A 24428-nucleotide genomic window follows, 5' to 3' on the forward strand; every position below is an offset into this window, starting at 1 on the left:
CAGGCCTCCAGAAGTGAAATCCCCCATCCATCCCGAAGACCAGCAACCCCACCCCCAAGTGACCCAAGTCTCTGTAAATCCCAAGTGATCCAGGAGTTGGCATGATTTATAGAAGGAGTTCAGGCTCTGCAGTGATGCGGGCCTGGGTTCTCACCACGGCTTGGCAGCCTCGGGGCTGTGTGACCTTGAGGAGATGCCTCCCTTTTCTGAGTCCTGGGTCCTTTCTTTCTAAAATAGGGGAAAAGCTATTAATCTTATGGGGTTGCTTTGAAGATTAAAGGAGGTACAACGTGTAAACTCCCTGGTCCTGGGTGGGTACCAGGTAACTGATAGGTGCACTGTTGCTTTGAATGATAGATCTGCCTCTAAAAAAGCATTCCAGGTGACTAAATTTCACACACACATTTCAGTCCAGTGCTTACTCTATGCCAGGCCCAGAGCCAGACTCAGGGGAAACAAAGAGAGATACCGCCTGGTCCTTGCCAGCCAGGGGATCATAAGCTAGTCATGGGGACAAATGGATCCTAAGGAGCCTTTAACCTAATTCATGGCCATGTTTCCCACACAGTGAGATGCTGGGAATACAGGAGAGAGCAATTCATCCCAACACGGAGGACCTGGGAAGGCTTTATGGGCAGGGGTAGATTTAGGGCAGGGCTGGAAGGATGGATGGGCTTCAGGAGCAGAAACTGGATGTGGGAGGAGGGGTAAGAGCTGGAGCATCCCTGGCGGGGGAGGGGAGTGTGGGTGGGAGGAGGAGGCGCTGCAGCAGAGTGCTGGCTGGGCAGGGTCTGCCAGTGCCCCCCAGGGGAAGCCCCCGAGTGCCACACTGAGCACCCTGGAGCTTAATTTGGGATGTCACGGAAGGTTCAAGAGGGAATGCAGACTGTGCTTTAAGCACAAAGTGTCAAGTGCTGTGTATGAGCTTTGCAGCCATCATCTCACCCCAAATTCAAAGCCCTCTTGGGAGGGAAGCATCATGACACCCACTTGACAGATGAAGGAACCAGGGTCCAGAAAAGGAAAGTGATTTGAGAACAGGGAGTGAAGTCAGACTTGGTATGTGGGTGTGACTGATGGCCAAGCTCAAGTTTTTAACCAGTGTCGCATCGCCCCTCAGTGTAACGCTCTGTAAAATGGGAACAAAATGGAATACATGTCCTGCTCCTTCCTGGAGGCAGTGTGTTGCAATGGACGGAGGAAAGAAAGGGACATGAACATCTGATCACTGTTCCCATGTGTCTTTAGCCACGAGCTGCCCCTGCCCTTTAGCACAAATCCTCCCAATTCCCAGCAACTAAGAGCTGGACCTGAAGACAGCAGGGGACCCCAGAGTCAACCAGATGCAATTCCCCCATGTAAGGGCTCTTTTTCGAAATGGAGTTGGCAGAAGCCCCATGGAGATTCTGGAAGCAGTGGAAGAACAGAGGTCTCAGTGGCCAGTAGGCTTTTAAAATTGCCATTAAAATATTTTACTGTTATAGAAAAGGGAAGAAGGAAGGAAGGAGGAAGGGAGGGAGGGAGGCAGAGAGCTGGAAGGAGGGAGAGAGAAAGAGGGTCTTTGGTTCACCCACACATAATGTTTAGCCAAGGGGAAAATGAGGGCATGAGATGAAATAGCTGCCTTATGGACAGGAAGCATCTGTCACGCTTCCTGCTGTGTTTGGGCGGCAGAGAAAAAGGAAGGGATTTGCCTGTCAGGAGTCTACCCCATGCCCTTTAATGCCACTGCAGTAGTTTTAACCATCCCAGCTAAACCCTCTCTCCCTTCCTCTCTCCTCTTCTTTCTCATCTTTGCTCCTTTCCCAAACAAATGGCATGTTATGGTGAATGGGGCAAGACAGGCTTCAGGCAGGAGTCTTTCATACTGGGACAGCCTAGCTGTGATGGGGGCAGTGGGAAGTGGAGGCTGGAACAGTCACCAGGCAATAGTAAGAAAAGCCAACCCTTCCGTAGCGCTGGCTCTCTGCCGGGCACAGTTCTAAACCCTTGGCTTGCATTGCCTTGTTCAATCTTTGCAATAACCCTAGGAAGTAGGTCGGAGAAGACAATGGCACCCCACTCCAGTACTCTTGCCTGGAAAATCCCATGGATGGAGGAGCCTGGTAGGCTACAATCCATGGGGCCGCGAAGAGTTGGGACACGACTGAGCGACTTCATTTTCACTTTTCACTTTCATGCATTGGAGAAGGAAGTGGCAACCCACTCCAGTGTTCTTGCCTGGAGAATCCCAGGGGCAGTGGAGCCTGGTGGGCTGCCATCTATGGGGTCGCACAGAGTTGGACACAACTGAAGCGACTTAGCAGCAGCAGCAGGAAGTAGGTGAATACTTTCCTTCCCATTTTAATGGGTGAAGAAATCAAGGCAGGAGGAAATTTAGTAATCTTCCCAGGGTCACACAGCTGGGAAGTTGTAGACCCACAATTCAAATCCAGCTGGTGGCTGCCATCTCTTCCCCTGGTCCCTAGGCTGATGTACAATAAAATATGAGTAAAGATTTCATTTAATGTCCACAGTCATCCCTGTAAGGAAGGCATTATGAACCTTGTTTTGCAGATGAATAAGCCATTCCGCAGAGAGGTGATGAGAGGTGCTGAGTGAGGGAGCTGGAGTGAAACGAGGTCTGCCTGCAAAGCCTGCCTCACAGCTAACCTCATGTGGGGAAGTGCATGTGTTTGTGTGTGCATGTGAGTGTGTGCATGTGTGTGTGGTGTGTGCATGTGTGAGTGTGCACATGTGTGTGTAGTGTGTGCTTGTGTGTGTGCATGAGTGTGAGTGTGTGTGGTGTGTGCGTGTGTGCGGTATGCATGTAAGTGTGTGTGTGTGTGGAGTGTGCGTGAGTGTGTGCATGTGTATGCGTGCATGTGTGAGTGTGTGTATGGTGTGTGCGGGCGTGTGAGTGTGTGTTTGTGTGTGTGTGGTGTGCACAGAGGAAGCAAAACTTGGTGATCTGACCGCTGAGGATTAGCAGAGCTGTCACTTGCCCCCAGCATCAGAGCACATTTTACACTTTTTACAGCTCCTCTGTGGAACCTCAGCATCTGTACTATCGGCAGGAACTCTGATGAGGCTCATGTAGATCCTGCATCTCCATCATTCCACATGTCCACATACTCTGAGACCATGCTCCTGGCTTCTCCAGGACCCCGCTCCGTTCTGACACCCCTGACCCTCACCTCTCTCCTGTAGGTATTAAGGCACCATGTTCAGAATAGGAACTGATGCCAAGAGAGCCTGCCTCTCCATCAACCTGCCCCCCCTCCAAATATAACACGAGCCACACATGCAACTTTAAGTGTTCTATTAGCCACATGAAAAAAGTAAAAAAGTAAACAGATAAAATTCATTTTCAGAATATATTTGAGTTGACCAATATATTCAAAATATCATCTTAACTTCTTATTTCCATAAAATTATCACTGGGCTTCCTAGATGGTGCTATTGGTAAAGAATCTGCCTGCCAATGCAGGAGACATAAGAGACACAGGTTCGATCCTTGGGTTGGGAAGATCCTCTGCAGAAGAAAATAGCACCCCATTCCAATATCCTTACCTGGAGAATCCCATGGACAGAGGAGCCTGGCGGGCTACAGTCCATGAGCTTGCAAAGAGGTGGACATGACTGAGCATCTGAGCCACACACATTTGCTTTTTCTGGGCTTCCCTGATGGCTCAAATGGTAAAGAATCTGCCTGCAATGCAGGTAGACCAGAGTTCAATGCCTAGGTTAGGAAGATCCCTGGGGGAAGGGAATGGATGCCAACTCCAGTGTTCTTGAAATTTTTTATATAACTTTCACAAATGTTCAAAATCCAGTGTATATTTTATGCTCACAGCACATCTCAACCACAGATGAGCCACATTTCAAGCGCCCATCATATCAGCACATCCTGGGGCACTTAAATGACACTTATTCCAGAATATAATTAAGGGCCCGAATCTGGAGATATGAATAAGCCACGGGCCCCACTAAGGTGCTTCATCTTTTTTTTTTCTTTTTCTTTTAATGAGACTTGAATGAAAAATGGTGTGGCTCAGATCCCATTAAAAGACAACAGTCACTGTCTCTACCCTCAGGCACTGAAAGGCAAGGAGGTTTCTAGATTGGTTTAATCTAAGAGTCATGAGAGGCAACGCATGTCTGTACAAAGACATTAGTGTACTGGAGTCAGATATGAGTTCTAACTCCACACCCCAGTGATGAGCTGGGAGGGGAGGCTTGGGGAAGCCACCCAACCTCTCTGCATTCTTCTTTAAAAAAAATGGGACAGTAACTCTCAGCTCCCACGGTCATTATGAGGAAAATGATACGCTGTATGTAAACAGTTAGCACAAAGACCAAAGCAGCGTGGAAGGGCACATTCCTCATTAATTCAACACTCGCCTGAGCTCAGGAGACGAAATGGAGATGCCCCTGGGTGGGAGGGGTGGCTCCCTGCCTTCTGTGACATTGTAAGAAGGTGGCAGCCACCCAAGGCATATAGCCTCCGAGTGTCCAGAGGAGCTGCAAGGGGCCACAGGCCAATTACAGACTGCCTTGGAGATGATTCAGACAAATGGAAAAGGGCCCCCTCTGCTAGCATTTTAATATGCAATTGGTGATACAGTGAACTAAAGTGCAGCCATTAATTATACAGGGCTGTGCAAGTATTTCTATTTAGGGGCTGAGAGAAAGTGAGAATGGTCAGAGGCTGGCGACAGGGAAGGAGAGGAGACAGCAGTTCCTCCGCCTTGTCCCTCAGGCCCCTGGTCTTCCCAGTCTTGAGTGGCCTGGGATGGAGCATGAAGAAGACCGTCAAAGCACCTGCCATGGCGGGATAAGCACTGCTCTGGCACCTTCTGTACAATTACCCATCCACACTTCATACAGCGTCTGAGAGGTAAGAATCCATTTTACTGAGGGGCAAACTCAGACGGTAAAGAATCTGCCTGCAATGCAGGAGACCCAGGTTCGATACCTGGGTCAGGAAGATTTCCTGGAGAAGAAAACGGCAACCCACTCCATTATTCTTGCCTGGAGAATCCCATGGACAGAAGAGCCTGGTGAGCTACAGTCCATGGGGTCTCAAAGAGTCGGACCTGACTGAGCGACTAACAAACCAACCTTCAGAACCTCAACACTGCTTATCTAAGATCACACAAATGACAAGCTCTGAACCTGGCTTCTGTCTGATTCAGCCTCTTTGGTGGTCCAGTGGTTGAGAATCCACCTGTCAATGCAGGGGACATGAGTTCAGTCCCTGGTCCAAGAAGATTCTACATGCCCCAGGGCAGTTAAGCAAGTGCGCACAGCTACTAAACCCGAGTACCCCAGAGCCCATGCTCGCAGTAAGAGAAGCCACCAGAATGAGAGGCTCGTGCAGCATAACTAGAGGGCAGCCCCCAGTCTCCGCTTAGAGAAAGCCCTGGCACAGCAGCCAAGACCCGGCACAGCCAAAACAAGAAAAACATCCCTTCGTCATCAGGGAAATGCAGACCAAAGGCACAGTGAGGTAGATACCACTTCACATGCACTAAGGTGGCCACAGTCGAATTAATGAGAAAATAACAGGTGCTGGAAAAGGATATAGAGAAACCGGAACCCATATACATTGCTAGTGGGAATGCACAATGGTGCAAAAATGGTGGGACACAGTTTATCCGTTAGCTCCTCAAGATGTTAAACATACCAAACTACCACATGACCCAGGAACCCTCAGCATATCTGACAGAACTGGAGAGGGCATTCAAATAGACACTGGAACGTGAATATTCAGAGCAGCACCACTTACTATAGCCTATAGTGGAAACAACCCAAATGTCCATCAGCTGATGGACAGATAAACAAATATGGTGTATTCATACGACGCAATATCATCGAGCCACACAAAGCGATGTCGACATGCTCCAACAAACATGCGTGGACCTTGTGTGCAACATTTTGTAACTTAGCAAAACACTTTGCCAAGTGAAAGAAACCAGGCATAAAAAGGCTTATGTTACATGATTCCAGGTAGAGAAAACCTCTGAAATAAGTAAACACGTAGAGACAGAAAACAGTGATTGTCAGGGCTGGGCAGAGAGAAGAGAGGAACAGGGAGTTATTGCTACTGAGCATGGGGTTTGCTTTTGATATATTGCAAATGGCTCAGAACTAAATAGGGTGACAGTCGCACAACCCTGGGGATGCATTAAATGGCAATGAATCACACACCTTTAAATAGTTCATCATTAATTTGATGTTACATGAATTTTACCTCAATAAATAAAGTGTTGAAAAAAAAGAGAAAGAGAGAGAGACACACCCTCTGTTTGCTCTGTAACATCACATGACTCATGATAAAGCCACGGGATGGGGAATTGTGAGCGCAGCGTGGAGACATCACAGTGCTAGTGCTAAGTCGCTTCAGTCATGTCCGACTCTTTGTGACCCCGTGGACTGCAGCCCGCCAGGCTCCTCTGTCCATGGGATTCTCCAGGGAAGAGTACTGGAGTGGGTTGCCATGCCCTCCCAGATCTTCCCGACCCAGGGATCGAACCCCGGTCTCTTATGTCTCGTCCACTGGCAGGTGGGTCCTTAACCACTAGCTCCACCTGGAGACGGCACAGAGCCGCAATAAAAGACCCAGGCTCAGGCACCTTGAGTCCTGGACCCAGAGTTTGAGGTTACAGGGTGTGATCCGTCAGTCTGTCCTTGACCCAGTGGTCACCTCAAATAATCACAACACCCATTTGTGTGTTCATTCATCCAACACTAAGTGCCCACTCTGTAGCAAACACTGTTCGGAGCCCTGAGGGAGGAAAAGCAACGAATAAAACAGACAAAGCTTCCCAACTTCTAGACATTTCCTTTTGGATAAGGAAGCAATTCAAATATTCCAAGCATGACGCTGAGCTCTCTGCATGGGAATTATCTCAAATTTGCTGACAAATAAACTGAGACATTCAGAAGTTTTTAGAGGCTTCTTTCTAAAATGACATAGATAATTGGTGGCAAAGAGAGATCTGACTCCAGGTTTGCTCTGGAACAAACCAGGGCATCTGAACAACTTGAAAGCCAAATTATGGAAAAGGCTGGAGCAGTTGTTAGCATGAACAGTCTTTCCCGGGCCTGAGAATTAACTCACTGCAAATCTGCTTTCTCACACTGGGCTGCCCTGTCCACAAACCTGCTCTGCCAGCCCCTGGTAGGCCCACCCCGCCACACTCTATCTCCCTCGCTCTTGGTATCATGATGGATGGTGGTGACATGTTAAATTATTTAGACTCCGTGTCTTCCTCGAGCTGGTGACAGCGATATTGCATTTTTAGATTGCCCAGAACTGTGCTAGATAGAAAAATATGTAGCTTGGAAATGCAAAACCCATCTGACCCCCAACTGTCCAAGGAATACAAACTGTACCAGTCGTGGGAAGAGGACAAAAGTAGCTAAACTTCCCGTGCCCCCTAAACCACACAGCTCACAACTGCTCTGAGCTCTAGCGCTAAACCACAGACGTTCGTGGAGGTGCTCTGACCACAACTGCCACTTGTCATCAGGTACCACTAAAGGCCAGGCACAGTGCCAGGCACTTCACTCAGAGGTGACTCACATACCCCTAGTCCTCCAATCAATCACCATCTGCTCACCTAGAGTCAAATAGGGAATATCAAAGCCTGTCCTAGATTCCTTTATGACAACTTGACAGATACTGAGAAATATTTTTCAATGACTCCCAGAGCTATCTATTTTAACTATGTGTAAGCAAATCGTCCATCAGACCACAGTTAAACATCTACTCATTCAAAGCTAGTTCTTCCAGTGAGGAATGATTATTTCTAAACCAGGATGTCAAGGTGCAGGGCGGGGCAGGTGGGGGGGTTGATTAAACAGAAGAAATGATATATATTGAAAAAAAAACAAAAACAAAAACAGAGTCTGGGAGAGACGACACTCCTTGTCTGTAATCACACAGCCAGGAAGTGGCAGGACCTGAATTTGAACCCAGGTTTATCTGACCCACAGAGAAGATTCTGTAGCATGATTAGGACTCGTGCTGAACTTTTTAAAAATTTTACTTATTTATTTGAATGTGCTGGGTCTTCATTGCTGTGCGGGCTTTTTCTCTCCTTGAGGCTAGTGGGGGCTTCCCTCTAGTTGCAGGGTGTGGGCTTATTGCAGTGGCTTCTCTTGTTGCAGAGCTCAGACTCTAGAGCACAGGCTCAGTAGCTGTAGTGCATGGGCTGAGTGGTATCACGGCATGCAGGATCTTCTCGGACCAGGGACATAAGCCATGTCTCCTGCACTGGCAGGTGGATTCTTCACCACTGAGCCACCAGGGAAGCCCCTCATGTTGGAATTTTAAAAATTGATATTTATGGCTAAAAATATCTTTATGGTAAAGGAAAATTAAACATGATTACTTGTAATTTCAGAAAAATGTGCTTGCTGTGCTTAGCCACTCAGTCGTGTCTGACTCTTTGTAAACCTATGGACTGTAGCCCGCCAGGCTCCTCTGTCCATGGGGATTCTCCAGGCAAGAAGACTGGAGTGGGTTGCCATGCCCTCCTCCAGGGGATCTTCCCAATCCAGGGATTGAATCCAGGTCTCCTGCATTGCAGGCGAATTCTTTACCAGCTGAGCTACCAGGGAAGCCCCTCAGGAAAAAAAAAAAAATATATATATATATATATATGTGTGTGTGTATAACTTAGAAGCCCATTTATAGGGGACTATTTAAAAACGGTGGCATATTTCTAACACAGACTTTCATGAGATCATTAAATACAGTGATGTAAACCTCTATTTATTGACACGCAAACCTCTTCATGATATATTGTTGGGTGGAAAGTATACAGACAATAAATCAAGTTTTTAAGTGCTAGTCACTTAGTCATGTCCAACTCTTTGTGACCCCATGGACTGTAGCCCCCAGGTTCCTCTGTCTGTGGAAATCTCCACGCAAGAATATTGGAGTGGGTTCCCATTACCTTCTCCAGAGGATCTTCCCGACCTAGGGATTGAACCTGGGTCTCCTGCATTGCAGGCACGTTCTTTACTGCCTGAGCCATCAGGCAGACAATGCAAAGAGGAATTTTACTTGTGTACATTTATACACACTTACTGATTTTTAGTCTGAATTCCACTGAGTGTGTGTAATAAAAAATAAATAGATTTTAATTTAAAAAATAAAGAAGAGGAAAGTAAAAGTCATTCTCAGATGTTCATGATCTAGGGTTATGAACCAAGCTTAAAAAAGCATACGGCAAAACTCTAAGTGCAAAATGATCCTACTCTGTTTTAAAATACACATACATATAAAATATGTAAATATATGCATATATATGTACATATACAGACATGCATAATAAGATATTGAAAGAAATATATTAAGGTGTTCTAGTGGTTATTCCCTGGGTAGTAAAATTTGGAGTATTTAAAAAAATTTTTTCTTATTATTGCTTATCTGCATTTTATAATTTCCCTCCAGTGAACATCTAATGCTTAGTCATTGTAAAACGTAATAAAAGTTACATTTATTTTAAAAAATAGATTGTCTTTATTGCTTCAGTTTAAGCTATTCCTCATTTGACCTTTAGTGTTACATGACCATCTAGACCTAGTGATTATTCCACTATCCACGAAAAGATAAATCTCAATCTATCCCCAGATTTTGGCTTAAAGAACTGCCTTTGGAGAAGCTTTCTAATTAAGCTTAACTCAGCTTATCTCATGAAAGTATAGCTTTGTCTCTGGAATATCCCATTGTTTCCTGGGAGGGGTGGGGTGGGGGAGGGAGGGGCTGGATATTCCAAAGTTATCCATAACAAAATCTCTCCATCCACATTCTCTTTGAAAATGTGACTTCTGCCTCTCCCCTATCAAAGGTAGCAGCTAATGTCTCTCTCCTTGAATGTAGGCTGACTTAGTTATGTGTTTTTAATAAAGAGACTTGACTCTGCAAAAACTTCTAGGACTGGATAATAAAAGGCGAGACAGTTTCTGTCTGGCTCTCTTGATACACTGATTCTCTAGATACTTACTCCCTCTTTGTAAACCTGCTCCTGCATTGTGATAAGTCTTAGCCACAAGGAGAGGCCAATTTTAAGTGCTTCAGTCAATGGTCACAGCTGAATCCAGCTTTCAAGACATCTTGAAGTGTCTTAGTGCAGGTGGAAAAAATGTGAGACAGGCTTCTAGTTGATTCTAGCCTCCAGCCATCTGGGTCACCCACAAGTGTTTGAGTATTTTCAGCTTGACCATTGTGAAATTGAGACTACCTTCTCTTTGTTTATAAAATTTTTGATTCTAGAACCCATGAGCATAATAAGATCGTTGTTGTCTTAAGGACCTCAATTTGGGTATATTATGCAGCAGTAGGTAACCAGAACACTCCCCTAGTCTAGTCCTAGAAAAATATCCATACTCCTTTCAATCTGTCCCCATATGGCAACCCTGGGCAATGGAAAGATGAAGTGGGTGTCCCAGAGACCCAAGTTCTAAAGCTGTCCTGTTACCAACAAACTGAGAGATTTTTAAAAGGCATTACCACCTAGTAAATACTACATACCAACCCTTTACTTTCTTCCCACAGATAGTAACTCATTTGATTCTCACAATAACTGGATGAGGTACTGTTATCCCCATTTGAAAGGTAAAGAGATTGAGTCAAAGACACTACAGATGACTTTCTCAAGGTCAAATAGCTCATAAATGGCAGAGACTAAATACAGTGGCGGGCCCAAAAGGCACAATAGGATAAAGGAGCAGATTCAGGTTTGTGAGGCTGGCCAAGAATGAAACTCCCCATAATTTGCCCTCTAGATTCTGTCAATGGAGAAGGAAATGGCAACCCACTCCAGTGTTCTTGCCTGGAGAATCCCATGGACGGAGAAGCCTGGTGGGCTGCCGTCCATGGGGTCGCACAGAGTCGGACACGACTGAAGCGACTTAGCAGCAGCAGCAGCAGTAGCAGATTCTGTCAAGTGCTTTGGAATCACAGGCTCAGTTTGTTCCATGGCCCCATACAATGGCTTTTCAGCTGCTGGAAGATTGCTCATGTGCCCATTTATAATCTTTCCACCCAAGCAAAATATTCCTGCTAACACCTTCATTCTTTATATGATACATTTTACAAAAATTATGATTTTTCAGATTACAGATTCAATGCACATTTATTGTAGAAAATTAGAAATAAAAAGTAAAAAAGCACAAAGAAGAAAATAATAACCAAGTCAAATATTATCACTACCAGTTGATCTTTCCTACTTCTAGTTTTTATCTTTCTTATGCATATGTTTTTACAACTGGATTTTATTGTCTTGTATTCATGTCTTACATGAATACATCTTGTGAGTTTTGTTCAAAATATCTAAGCATATATTGATTTATTCACTGACGTCAGAAATATACATTGGGATCCAATTATATGCTTGGCATTTCTGCTATTACATAAATTATATATATCAAATGTGTGTGCATATGCACACATCTATATCTGTGTGTGTGTGCATGTGTGTGTGTGCGCGTGTGTGCACGCTGAGTTGCTTCAGTTGTGTCCGACTCTGCGACTCTATGGACTGTAGCCTGCCAGGCTCCTCTGTTCATGGGATTTTCCAGGCAAGAATACGGGAGTGGGTTGCTATGCCCTCCTTCAGGCAATCTTCCAGACCCAGGGATCGAATCTGCATCTACTGCGGCTCCTGCATTGCAGGCAGATTCTCTACCACTGAGCCACCAGGAAAGTCCCATTATCTATATATGCACCTAGATTTATATGTATTCAATATAATCATCTATGCATATATAGATGCCTATAATGACCAAAGTGTTAATAGCGATTTTCCCTGAATACTGAGATTTTCTTTTGGTTTACCTTTTTTTCTTAATGAATTGAGATTGCTTGTGGAATTAAAATAAACCTAAATAAAATATATCACATTACCCCATGTCATTAAACATTGACCCCAATATCATTTAACACCTCAAATATATTCTACTCCATCAATGTATTATATTTTAATCAATTCTCTGTTGTTTAAATTTTATATTATTTACAATTTTTCACCATAATATTGCATCATGCACTCCTAAAGATAAACCCTTCTACACATCCCTAAGCAACCATGTGTAGAATTTTCTTGAGATTAAAGAGATGAATTGGTGGGTCAAAGGGCATTGAGTTAGCTAAAGGTTTTTTGATCCATATTGTCAAGATGTTGTCCAGACAGGTTATACCAACTTCACCCTGATCAGCTGTATACAGGAGCAATTATTTCACTATTTCTATAACACTGAGGATTGCATCATTGTTTTCCAATCTTATTCATTTTGATGTGCATCCCACATTTCAAATTCATTTTGTCAGATTCTTTTCAACACAGTCCAGTGCACTCAACTCCTTTTTGAACTTCTGTGTCCAGAACCAGGCATGATAATCCAGATGTGTTCTGACCTACACCAAGCAGAAATGGACTATTACCTCCCTTTCTCTGAACAGGAGACTTCTAATAATGCAGCCCAGGGCTGCTTCCACTTTATTGGCAGCTGACTTGTATTCAATATGCCCTTGCTTCTTTGTTCACTTGCACTGCAAATAAATCTGGTATTTCCCATCATATACTTGCAAATTTTATTTTTCTAAAACCAAAGTAAAGAACATTCCGTATTATCAAATTGTACCTGTATATTTTGGCCCTTTTTTTCTAGTGTCTCAGATATTTTTGGTCCTAAATATGTGATTTCATGTTTTCTCTATTCCATAACTATGGAAAGGATCAGGAGGTAAGAAAAGAAATGAAGAGTTACTGAGTGTCTACAGCATGTCAAGTTACAGACTAGACGTTTATGTAAGTTAAAAGCATATAGTACATTTAAGAGTATAATGAAGTTGATGTTGATATCTTCATTTCAAATATTAGGAACCTGAGGTGTACAGGGATTCTTTGTCTTTGGCAAGTCCATACAGCCAATACAGACTAGAGATGGATTGGCAAGTCTAACAGTGGACCTTGCTATTATTCCCTGGGTTCCAAGCCAGGCTTTTGCTTATTTAAGGCAAGGACATCAATGTCAATATTTAGATATCTATGTAATGGTATCTCCTGTGCAACAAATCTATCCAAAGTAGAACTGCAGTTTACCTGGCATGATTTATTCTTAGTGAACCCAAGATGACTCCTAGAGCTCCCAACTTCTGACCCCACAACTCATTATATAAATCTGACCAACTGACCTTATTGCCCTTGAGAATCAAAGTCAAGTTCCAAACATGCTTTGCCACCTATTTGAAATCAGAATATGTCCTTCCAGAAGTCTGCGAGTTTCTCTGCCTACCTTGATTCCTTGAAGAGAATAAGTAACCGTTATTCTGAAAATATATCTTCATATTATTTTAGCTCTGGAAAAGTAATTTCCTTGGATTTGGAGACTGAACTTGAGGAATACACTCCAAAATAAGTACCTAGTACCTTCTCTTGCGGTAGAACCTCACTCCTTTTGAAATATCTTTATTCTCCCTTTACAGTTTTCAGATTTTATTTATTTATTTATTAATATAAGTGACATGTCTGACAGATTCAGAATGAATGTAGTTTTCCACCTTCATCTGGTAATAAGGTTTCAGTCATTTCATCCAACGAGACAATCATTTTCTTGTCCTTACTGTTCCAAAAGCAATTTTAAAAGCTTGTTTTATTTCTGCTTGTTTTCTTTCAAATTTGCCCACCATGCACTGACAGATTTGAAGTCTCATCCTTTCTGGGAGTATTTTTATAAGTTTGGGCTAAACTGTTACACGTTCTTGGACTTTTTTCCATCTGTTAGTCTCCTGCACACACAGTTTCCTCTTCTATGCTTCCCAAATTCTTCCTTCGTTGTAATTCTCTGTGATTATTTGCTCAAAGTTTCATTTTTCAGAGTCTTCCTCTCTGTAATACATCTATTTTATTTTAGCGTCTCTGTCATAGAACCAGAAAAATCTATCCTCTGACATTAAAATATTACGTGTATATGTGTTCATAAATTCTTGGTTATAATTTTTCATCTCTTGAAATAGAAATGTTATTTCTTGGTTTAATAATATCCAGTGCTGGCAAGGGTTTTATGAAATGATCATTTTCCTAAATTGCTGCAAGCAGTGCAAATTTGTACAACCCTTTTGGGAAGCCATTTGGCAATATAAAAAAGACCTTAAAAAATGTCCAACCCTTTGGACCCACTTCTGGGAATTCACCCTAAGGAAATCATCCTAAATATAGGAAAGGCTTTAGACAGCATTATGCTCATTGAAATGCTATTTATAAATATAGAAAAGTGAAAAATCGTTTTATTACATGTCCAGCTTGAGGAGGAGTCATTAATTATTCTGGAATATTAAAAGGGTGTTGATGATGATAAGATGTTGTATAAAATATTTGTGTCAAACATTAATTTTGAGAAAGGGGGTAAAGAAACATAAATTCTATATCATAAAATGATAATCATCGAATATAGTAGAGATTCTCCCGATGGCATAAGAGAATCAGATCAGATCAGATCAGTCACTCAGTCATGTCCGACTTTTTGCAACCCCATGAATCGCAGCACGCCAGGCCTCCCTGTCCATCACCAACTCCCAGAGTTCACTCAGACTCACGTCCATAGAGTCAGTGATGCCATCCAGCCATCTCATCCTCTGTCGTCCCCTTCTCCTCCTGCCCCCAATCCCTCCCAGCATCAGAGTCTTTTCCAATGAGTCTACTCTTCACATGAGGTGGCCAAAGTACTGGAGTTTCAGCTTTAGCATCATTCCTTCCAAAGAAATCCCAGGGCTGATCTCCTTCAGAATGGACTGGTTGGACCTCCTTGCAGTCCAAGGGACTCATAAGAGAATAAGGTATTGTTAAATAGCAGGCCAACCCTCTTTCAGATAACAAGAATAAATTTTGGAACAAAAAAAAAATCCAAAAAGAAAACCAGCAAAAGAAAACAGAACCACTAGCAGAGGGTTCTGGAAAATAAATAAAAGCATGTATGCTTTAGGAAGGAGTTGAAACTTAGAGACAGTAGGCAGCACTGGGTAAACTTTCTATGTTTCAGACTTTGTCCTGAGGGTAGATCAGAGTTTCAGTGTGGCTCAGGCCAACAGCAACACCAGGACAAAGACTGCTATTATACTGGACTGAGGACTCAGCGAATCAGTCAACACTACCAAGAAATAAGAGCGAGATCCAAGAAAAAAGAAGAGACCTAGAGAAGGGTCTTGTAATCTGTGTGCTATCTCTGCCCACATTCCTAGCTGCCACTGAACCATGGTATGGATAAGGCAGACTCCAATCAGCTCAGCTGGAGAAAGAAATAATAGTAATAACTGAGATTTAAGCTGTTGGTCACCACAGGCAAAACAGTTGGAGTCTGGTCAAGTTCACTGCCTGCAAAACAACATTCAAATTCTTTGGAGAAACAGAATCCAAGAATTTTCATACAATAAATTCACAATTTCTAGAATTAAATCCAAAATTATTTAACATATGGTGACCCAGGAAATTTTTATCCATTCCCAAGGGAAAAGATAATCAGTGAAGGCCAATCTAAGGTGATCCAGATGAACATGAACCTTAAGATAACTACTATAATTGTGCTCAGTGGAATAAAAAAGAAGATAATTATAGTGAATAGAAAATATAAAAATTATGAGCAGGAAAATTATACATACAGCAAATGAAGGTTTGTAGAAGCAAAAAACTAAATGTGTAATTAAAAAAAAAAAAAAACATTGGATGGGCTAAACGGAATGGAAATAACAGAGGAAAGAATCATTGGTCTTAAAAACAGATTAATAGAAATTCTCTAACTGAAGAAGAGAGACACGAAAAATTGAAAAAAAAGCAAAAGTGTTTAAGGGACCCAAGGCACAATATCAAAAATTCTAAATATAGAGTCACAGAAGGCAGAGGGAGAACATAATAAAGTAATAATGGTTTAAATGTACCAAATTTAGTATAATATATGAACTAGCAAATCCATAAAGTTGAAGGAACATGATAAATATGAGAGAAAAAAGCCTATCCTTATAGTCAAGCAGCTAAAAATCAAATACAGACTCATCTTTGTTCTAGCCATTTCAATATGGCAAGAAAAGAAATAAAAACACAGATTATAAAGGAAAAAATTACACAATATTTTTTTGCAGATGACATGACTGTTTAGAAAAAGAATCATAAAATATTGCAAAACAACTGTTAGAATAAATGACTTTGGCTTGAATGATGAAAGTTTAACATAAGAACCTTAATTGTATTTACATATATAGGCAACAAACAATTGGAAAATAAAATTTAAAAACACTTCCATGCAACAGTACAAGAAACTCTAAACTACTTATTAGTTAGTTTAGAAAAAGGCATGAAAGATCTCTTCAATGAAAACAACATAAAATTGCAAAAGGAAATTAAAGAAACCCTTAATAAATGGAGAAACATATTACATTTGTGGGTTGCAAGACTCAATATTGTAAAGATGTCACATACCCTCAGATTATCTATAGGTTAAATGAAATACTACTTACAATCCCAGAAGCTTTTTTTTTTTTTTTTTGGTAGAAATTGACAAGGTGATTTTAAAATTTATATGGAAGCACAAATAATCTCAAATAGCCAAGCGATATTAAAGTAGGATGGAATTGAAGGATGTATGCTGCCTGTTTTCTAGGTTTGTAACTAGTAACCAAGACAGTGCATAATTGGCTAAAGGATAGGTCTATAGATGAATGCAGCAGCACAGAGAGTTCAGAAATGTACACAACTGATTTTTCATAATGTTGCCAAAGGAAAAGTCTTCTCTACAAATGGTGCTGGAACAACTGGAGAGCCATATGTTAGAGGAAATGAGCACAGACCCTTAGTTCATGCTGTATATACATATTAACTCAAAATGGATCCTAGAACTAAGTGTAAATACTAAAACTGTTAGCCTTCTAACAGAAAACAGGAAATATGTCTTTGTGACATTAGAGTAGGCAGAGATCTTAGATAGGGAATTAAATGCATGAACAGTAAAATAAAAAGATATATAGATTTGACTTTATATAAATAAAAAAAATCTTCTGAAGATATCACTAAGACAAGACAAGCCATACAATGGGAGAAACTGTCATACGTATATCTGAGAAAGGACTTGTATCCATAATATATGAAGTTTCCTTACAATTCTATAAAAAGGACACAAAAACTCAGTTAAAAAATTGGCAAGTTACTTAAAGAAATACCTCAACAAAATAAATCTCAGAATGGAAGCCAGTACATAAAAAGATGCTTAAACTCTTTATTCCTCAGGAAAATACAATTAAATCACAATGAGATACCACTACAGAACTATTAGAATGGCTATTAAAAAAAAAATCTAGCCATTCCAATGGTTGCATAGTGGTATCTCATTGTGATTTAATGGGCCTTACCAGTTTTGACAAAGTTTTCAAGCACATGAAACTCTCAAACAATGCTGATGAGAATGTACATCAAGCATTTAATTTGAAAAAATATGTATTTCTTGAAAAGTTAAACCCACAACAACCATATGACCAGGATATTCCATTCCTAGTTATTTACCACAGAGAAAGGAAAACAAGTTCACACAAACAACTGTGCATGAACATTCATAGCGACTTTATACACAGTAGCACAAAACTGCCATCGACACCAATGTCCATCAACAGGTAAATACATAAAATAAAGCATATCCATATAATGGAATAATAGCCAACATTTTAGAAAAGAACTTATGGTTTATGCAAAATAGATGAATTCCAAGGTAACTAAGTAGAGTGAAAGATATCACACAGAAAGAATACACACTGCAACATCACATTTACATGAAATTCTAGAAAAGGCAAATTCAGCCTACAGGGACAGAAAGCGGATCTGTGGTTGCCTGATATTGTGGATGGAAAGGATACATTGTAAAATGTGGCAAGGAATCTTTTGGAGGTGATGAAAATGTTCACTGCTTTATATTGGGTTGGCCAAAATGCCCATTTGGGTTTTTCCATAATAGCTTATGGAGAACCTGAACAAATGTCTTGGCCAACCCAACACATCTCCAAAACTCAATGAGCTGTGCACTCTAAATGGATGAAGTTTATTGTACATAAAATATACCTTAGTTGATTTGAAAACTGCACAGAAAAAATATAAATCAAGCTTGAAAATAAACTAGAGCAAAATTTAAATGTTGGCAATATTTGAATAATTGGATAACAGAAAATTTGTATTTTTCTGGTTGCACTTTTAGGAATTTTAGAAATGTGCTTTAATGAACACAAATCATTTTAAATTTAAAAAAATGAACAAGTTTATGACATGTATTAGATTAAAATCAGCCTCCTGTTCCTGATTCAATGTATGACTAATATATACATTTTTGTTTAAAACATATTGTTTCTAAACAATACTCTTTTTGTTGGTCAGAATGAAAGGCAAAGAGGTAATCCAAGAGGATTAGTGTTCTCCTTTCTCCTCTACATTTCAGGCATGAAATCGGAGAAGAGACAATTCAATAATTTATCATAAACAGCATTTTGAGCAGAATAAGTCTTCCTGTAGCTAGCTGAAGAACTGAGGCCTTCTCTGTTGCATCAGTTCTGAATTGTTTTGTGTACTCAAAATTCATTATACATCCATCGTCGAGGAGCCAAAAATGATTGGGTTTGGCGACAGGATACCTGAGTTTGAGTCTTGGTTCTTTAATTCTGTTTTACTGTGGTGGCTTAACACACCTCTCATTGAGAAGGAGGATCTTCTACCTTTGAATGGGTGGGCTTGTTCCTGCTCTGACAACAGAATGGTGGAGGTGAGGCTTACAGCTTCCAAGGCTCAGTCATAAAAGGCCATGAAGTTCCTCTTGGGAGGGTTGCATTGACAGAAGTCAGTCACCATCCAAGAAATCTGACTATCCAGGGAATACCATGTTGGAGAGACCACCTGTAGAACCAACACAGCCACTAGCCTGGTTGAGCTCCTAGTCAATTAGAAGCATCAGCTGCCAGCCACACAAGTGGCCCATTTTGGCTGCCATTTTGGCTGACTCTACAGATGACTGTATCCCTATCTTGTGCTTGGCTGTAGCTGCAAGGAAGACTCCAAGCAAGAGCTGCCCCAGACAAGTCCTTCCCAAATCCCTGACCCACAAACCTGTGGATAAAATAAAATTCTGGTTGTTTTTAGCCACAATATTTGGGGGAAACTTTTTATGGAACAACAATACCTGTAATAGTGATTGTGGGTGAAGGACTTGATGTCTTTAAACTCTTACCTCTTAACATCTCTGATGGAATATCGTCTACTGCTGCTGCAATAGCTGAAAAGGATCACGCGAACCTTGAAGCTCTGAGCAGATATGTGTAGCTTTATTTTATGCACTTCTGTATATGTTTACTCAACACACTATTTGAATACCTAAGGGATCTTCCTGACTCAGGGATCGAACCTGGGTCTCCCGCACTGCAGGCAGACACTTTACCCTCTGAGCCACCAGGGAAGCCCCAATTGAATACCTATTATATGTCAAGTCTGTGTGGTAGGCTAGGGGTATAACCATTAATAAGATACAGTCATAGTCAAATAACTCAGATTTGGATAGAGGAAGTAGTCAATAAACCAGGTGATGGAATGGAGTGTAGAAAGGCCACCCTATGGGTCAGTGCAGGAACTATGGGAACACATCATAGTAGGGGCTTGCTCCTGCGATCCTGGGGGTGGCAGAGAGAACAGTCAGGATTTTGGATTAGATGTGTGGGGACAGGGGAGGCATGAGAGGGGAGGAAAGACACTGCATAAGAGACACAGAGTATCTAGCTTACTCAGCAGTGAATGAGCTTAAACTAAGAAAAGAATGTGGAATGTTGTACAGAGGAAGATTGGCTTTTTTTTTTTGGTGACCTATGTAAATCTTGGTGAAAAAAAGATTTCACAATGTGGCATGATAGAGGCACTGTAAAATCTGCCTTCCATGCATCTGTCTGGGCACACAATAACTAGAGAAACAAATAATCAAGAACAACAGACTACATAATTACTACCCTTAAATAACCCTTGTCACTTTGGACAAGTAAGCGGGAGACAAGACTAAGGGTACAAGATTTCATGAGAAACTTATTCTGCTCAACACGAGGCTAGAGCACGGTGAGACTAGGAGGCAACTGTGGAAACCTGGCTCCAAAATCTTTGCAAAGCCCCTCCTTCCCAGTCAGAGTTACCCAGGGATAGTCCTGCCTCCCTAGACCTGATGGTTGTGCCAGCTGGTCTTCCTTGACCCTCAGGTGATCATGATCACACTCATGAAGTGTTTAGGGGCAGAGGGGCTGGGGGAGGGGAGAAAAGAAGCATCAGCAAAAAATAAAAAAAAGTCACCCTCCCATTCACCATTTAAGTAGGTCCATTTAACAACTCCACAATGTCAACAGAATAAGCAGAAAGGCTTGCTATCAATGTGTAATGTCAGGTGTCTCAGAGGTGAGAGTAGAATAACTGATTCACCGTCAGCTCTTGCATCTCTATACCTGGCGCTCTGCTCCTAAGCCACCTGTCGACAGTATGATAACATTTGCGAATGGTGACGGGGGGTGAAGACAGTGAGGTTCTCAGAGCAATCAAAACATCAGGCAGGTGAAGAGGAGAGAGGAGTGGACCTGTTTGGAATGAGGAACCTCAGTCTCCCCTTCATTGCAAAAGGTCTATTACTCTCCACAGCAGAGACAAGAAGCATGCTAAGTTGCTTCAGTCATGTCCAACTCTTCACAACTCCATGAACTACAGCCTGCCAGGCTCCTCTGTCCATGGGATTCTCCAGGCAAGACTCTGGAGTGGGTTGAAATTTTCTCCTTCAGGGGATCTTCCCAAACCAGGGATTGAACCTGTGTCTCTTACATCTCTTGCATTGGCAGGCAAGTTCTTTACCACTAGCGCCACTTGGGAAGTGCCAGAGACAAGAAGGGCTCCAGACAAATGCCAAATTTAATGAGCTCAGATCCGTGTGAAATGGACTGAATGCAATTTGCTATTTGCACTCCTTCTTTTCTCTCTTGAAGAAGCTCGCAGTTTAAGACAGCTTATGGATTGGAGGAGGGGCAGGAAGTAAAGTTAATAAAAGAGGAAGAAAAAGAAAAATCAAGCAGCTGTGATACCCAGAGTGGTGCCAAGATGGTCGTTTTAGGAAAGAGTGGGGGACTTTCTTGAGGGCAGGAAGACTCTCTCATAACATCTCAGAATGTAGGTAGGGGCTTTACCCCTCTCTTAGCTCTTGTGTGGAACCAGGCACATAGAAGGCACCAACAAAGGTTGGCCAGAAAGAATAAACCTGGAGCAGCTGTCCTTGCCATCATCCCTAAGGTGTGATGCTGCAGGGGCTTTGAAGGAACAAAGGTTGGCCAGAAAGAATAAACCTGGAGCAGCTGTCCTTGCCATCATCCCTAAGGTGTGATGCTGCAGGGGCTTTGAAGGCACAGTTGTTCAGTTTAATTCTATTTGCTGAGATATCAGCCTTTTAATTTCAGAAATACTCCACCATGCCCTAGGAGCCTGCTCTGTCCATTCCCTCTGCTACCACACCCACCCGAGCCCTCCCACATGCCCACCCCAGTAGAAGACAGCATCTTTTCAAAGCAGACACCACACTGTGCCTTTCTTCAGACATGACCATCCCCGGTGACCTTTGCATCCCTCTGAATGTAAGGTCCCATCTAAAGTTGCCTGCATCTTTGACAACTGGGAAGAAGGCAAGTGAAATTCCATTGTAAAAATACTGTTATACAAAAAAATCACAGTTATTTGCAACATCTCTCCACCTCCCCCAAGGGCACAGGTGTCAGGGAATTTAATTATTCAAAAAAGGATTCACTGGTAAGTTACACAGACTCATTAACCAAGACCTAGGATTCCTGAGTTCTCATTCCTGGTTCTATCAAAGTTGCCACATGGCTTAAAGTCAGTCATTTAACTTCCCTGCTTTCTTAAATAAATAAATAAATAATTACTTATATATGGACACGTATATATATATATATATATATATATATATATATATATATATATATATATACACACTATTTATATACAGACACTTCCCCATATATTTGGCAAAGTTACTACTCAGTTCAGATGAGAAACTCTCACATGGCCAAGTCAAAATTCTTGGTTGGTCTTCCCCAACCTGCTACTCTGTCGGGCTCCTCATCTTCTTAACAGAATAACAACAAGATCTTTAGTCATGCACTTACTCGAGCCATAACATCCAGCCATCCCTGGGTTCTTTCTCTCTCTCCTAGACAGCAGCCAATCCAGCCTCATTTCTTTCTGTCCTCCTTGTCACTCACAGCAAATTATCCGCCCAGGCCATTTTTCATCCAACACATTCACCTTGTTCTTGCCTCAAGGTCGTGACATCACTTTCCTCATCTGGAAATGTCCTTCTCTAGTTCATACAGTCCTTTCCTCCAATGTCACGTCCACAGGAAAACTTCCCTGACTACCCACCTGAGATACTCTTCTCCTTCTACTCCCACATGCTTTATTTTTCTTCATAATATTTATTAATATCTGCAATGATGCTATGTCTGTGTTGCCTCCCTCTTGTATCAAAATAGCACTGTCAGGAGATTAGAATCTCTGTTCTCCCATCACCACACTCTGTACCTGGTCCAGCTCTGGCATATCGCACACACTCGATAAATATTTGTGGAATGAATGAATAGGTAATGCACACACACACACAAAACATGTGGGAAAGTTCAAAGCTGCACAGCTGAAGGGAAAATGATACATTATGGCTGTGCCCGCTCACTCCAAAGAGAAGAAGATTTACGTGTAGGGTTTGGAAATCTCTTGCAAACACCTGTATGTTTCAACATATATACAGTGATGAACACCTCACCCATTTGGTTCTGTAAGGAACTCTCTGAGGAAATGGAAGAAAAGGAAGAAATGCATTTCGTTTTGCTAGGCATGGGGTGTTATTTCCCAATTTGCTCAGGTGCGCCTTCAGGCTGAGGGGATGAGAGTGCCAAGGTGAGGTGCAGTCAGGACTGGAGGGCCCTCTGGAGGACCACGCGCCAGGCGCAACCGGGACCGGAAGGCCCTCTGGAGGACCAGGCGCCAGGCGCAACGGGGACCGGAAGGCCCTCTGGAGGACCACGCGCCAGGCGCAACCGGGACCGGAAGGCCCTCTGGAGGACCACGCGCCAGGCGCAACCGGGACCGGAAGGCCCTCTGGAGGACCACGCGCCAGGCGCAACCGGGACCGGAAGGCCCTCTGGAGGACCAGGCGCCAGGCGCAACCGGGACCAGAAGGCCCTCTGGAGGACCATGCGCCAGGCGCAACGGGGACCGGAAGGCCCTCTGGAGGACCACGTGTGCTTGTGCTGGGGAGGGAAAGTAGGGGCAGAAGCGGGGAGTGGCCTCCAGAGTCCCTACCCGCCCCCCAACACCTCCTTCACCCACTGCTTCCAGAATTTTCACTCCACAGTTAATGACAACGCCTACCTTCCAAGTGGTGAAGGAACACGTGATGGGAACTCAGCCTCTTCTTTGTTGTGTGATTTTTGAGAAAGTTACTTAACATCTTTGACTCTTCTCTACATTTTTTAAAAACCTTGTGTAATACGAAAAATAGATGAGGGTGGGGGACACACCGACTGCTGCCTCACTAGTTCTTCTCCGAGATAAGGTACTTGTAACACACATGAGGGGGTCCCATTATAACTCTGAATTTCCCCAGAAGCTGATGGAGCCTGACTCCTTTCTGTGGGTAGATACTGCTGGGCGGAGGTGAAGACATAAATAGCACTGTAACAAGAAAAGGCAATTTCCCAACACAGCATAGCTATTACTTCACATTAAAGGAAATGTTTGTTTTCAAAGATTATGTAATGGTGAAATGCTGAACAATTACCATTACAAAATATTTTGGCTTCTATTGGGTATGGAGGAGAGAAGAAAAACCCTGAAATAGAAGATGGTGGTGGCTCATAGGAAAATTTTATCATTTCTCTTTTGAATGACAAGACTCCACATTCCCACACACGTTCTGAATACTTCCGGCAAAATGAGTTATCATGTTATGCCAGCAAGTATTTGTTAAGCCTCTACTATATGCCTGTTTCTAGATCTAGACCAGTTCTCAGACCTGAACCCACTGACCAAAGAAGTGCCTGCCTACCCATGAAGAAGGCTGTGGCAGCACAGCAAGTGTATACAATATTGGTTGCTCCAGGCCTTTATCAGGGGACTTATGGTCACTTATTTAGGTAACCATGTAGGTAAGCAGAATATCGGGATTATTCAAAGACAGTTGAATACAAGTTGACACTGATCTACAGGGACTCGACATACTAGAGTGGGGGTGTTTATGGACCACCAGCATCTTCACTTAACAAACGGAGTCTTCACTTAAGTCTATTTCACAGGAAGATGATCATTTTCCCAGGCCCCAGGTGGATAATC

The 24428-nt window shown here is 42.5% G+C and overlaps 1 protein-coding gene across 3 annotated transcripts in view; it reads right to left on the minus strand.

Annotated features, from left to right (window-relative positions):
• The window catches only part of ASTN2 (astrotactin 2), a 1048656-nt gene that overhangs the window by 694175 nt on the left and 330053 nt on the right, over positions 1 to 24428 (minus strand). The window lies entirely within an intron of this gene.

Source organism: Bos indicus x Bos taurus, chromosome 8 (genome assembly GCF_003369695.1).
Source record: "Bos indicus x Bos taurus breed Angus x Brahman F1 hybrid chromosome 8, Bos_hybrid_MaternalHap_v2.0, whole genome shotgun sequence".
Lineage (NCBI taxonomy): Eukaryota > Metazoa > Chordata > Mammalia > Artiodactyla > Bovidae > Bos > Bos indicus x Bos taurus.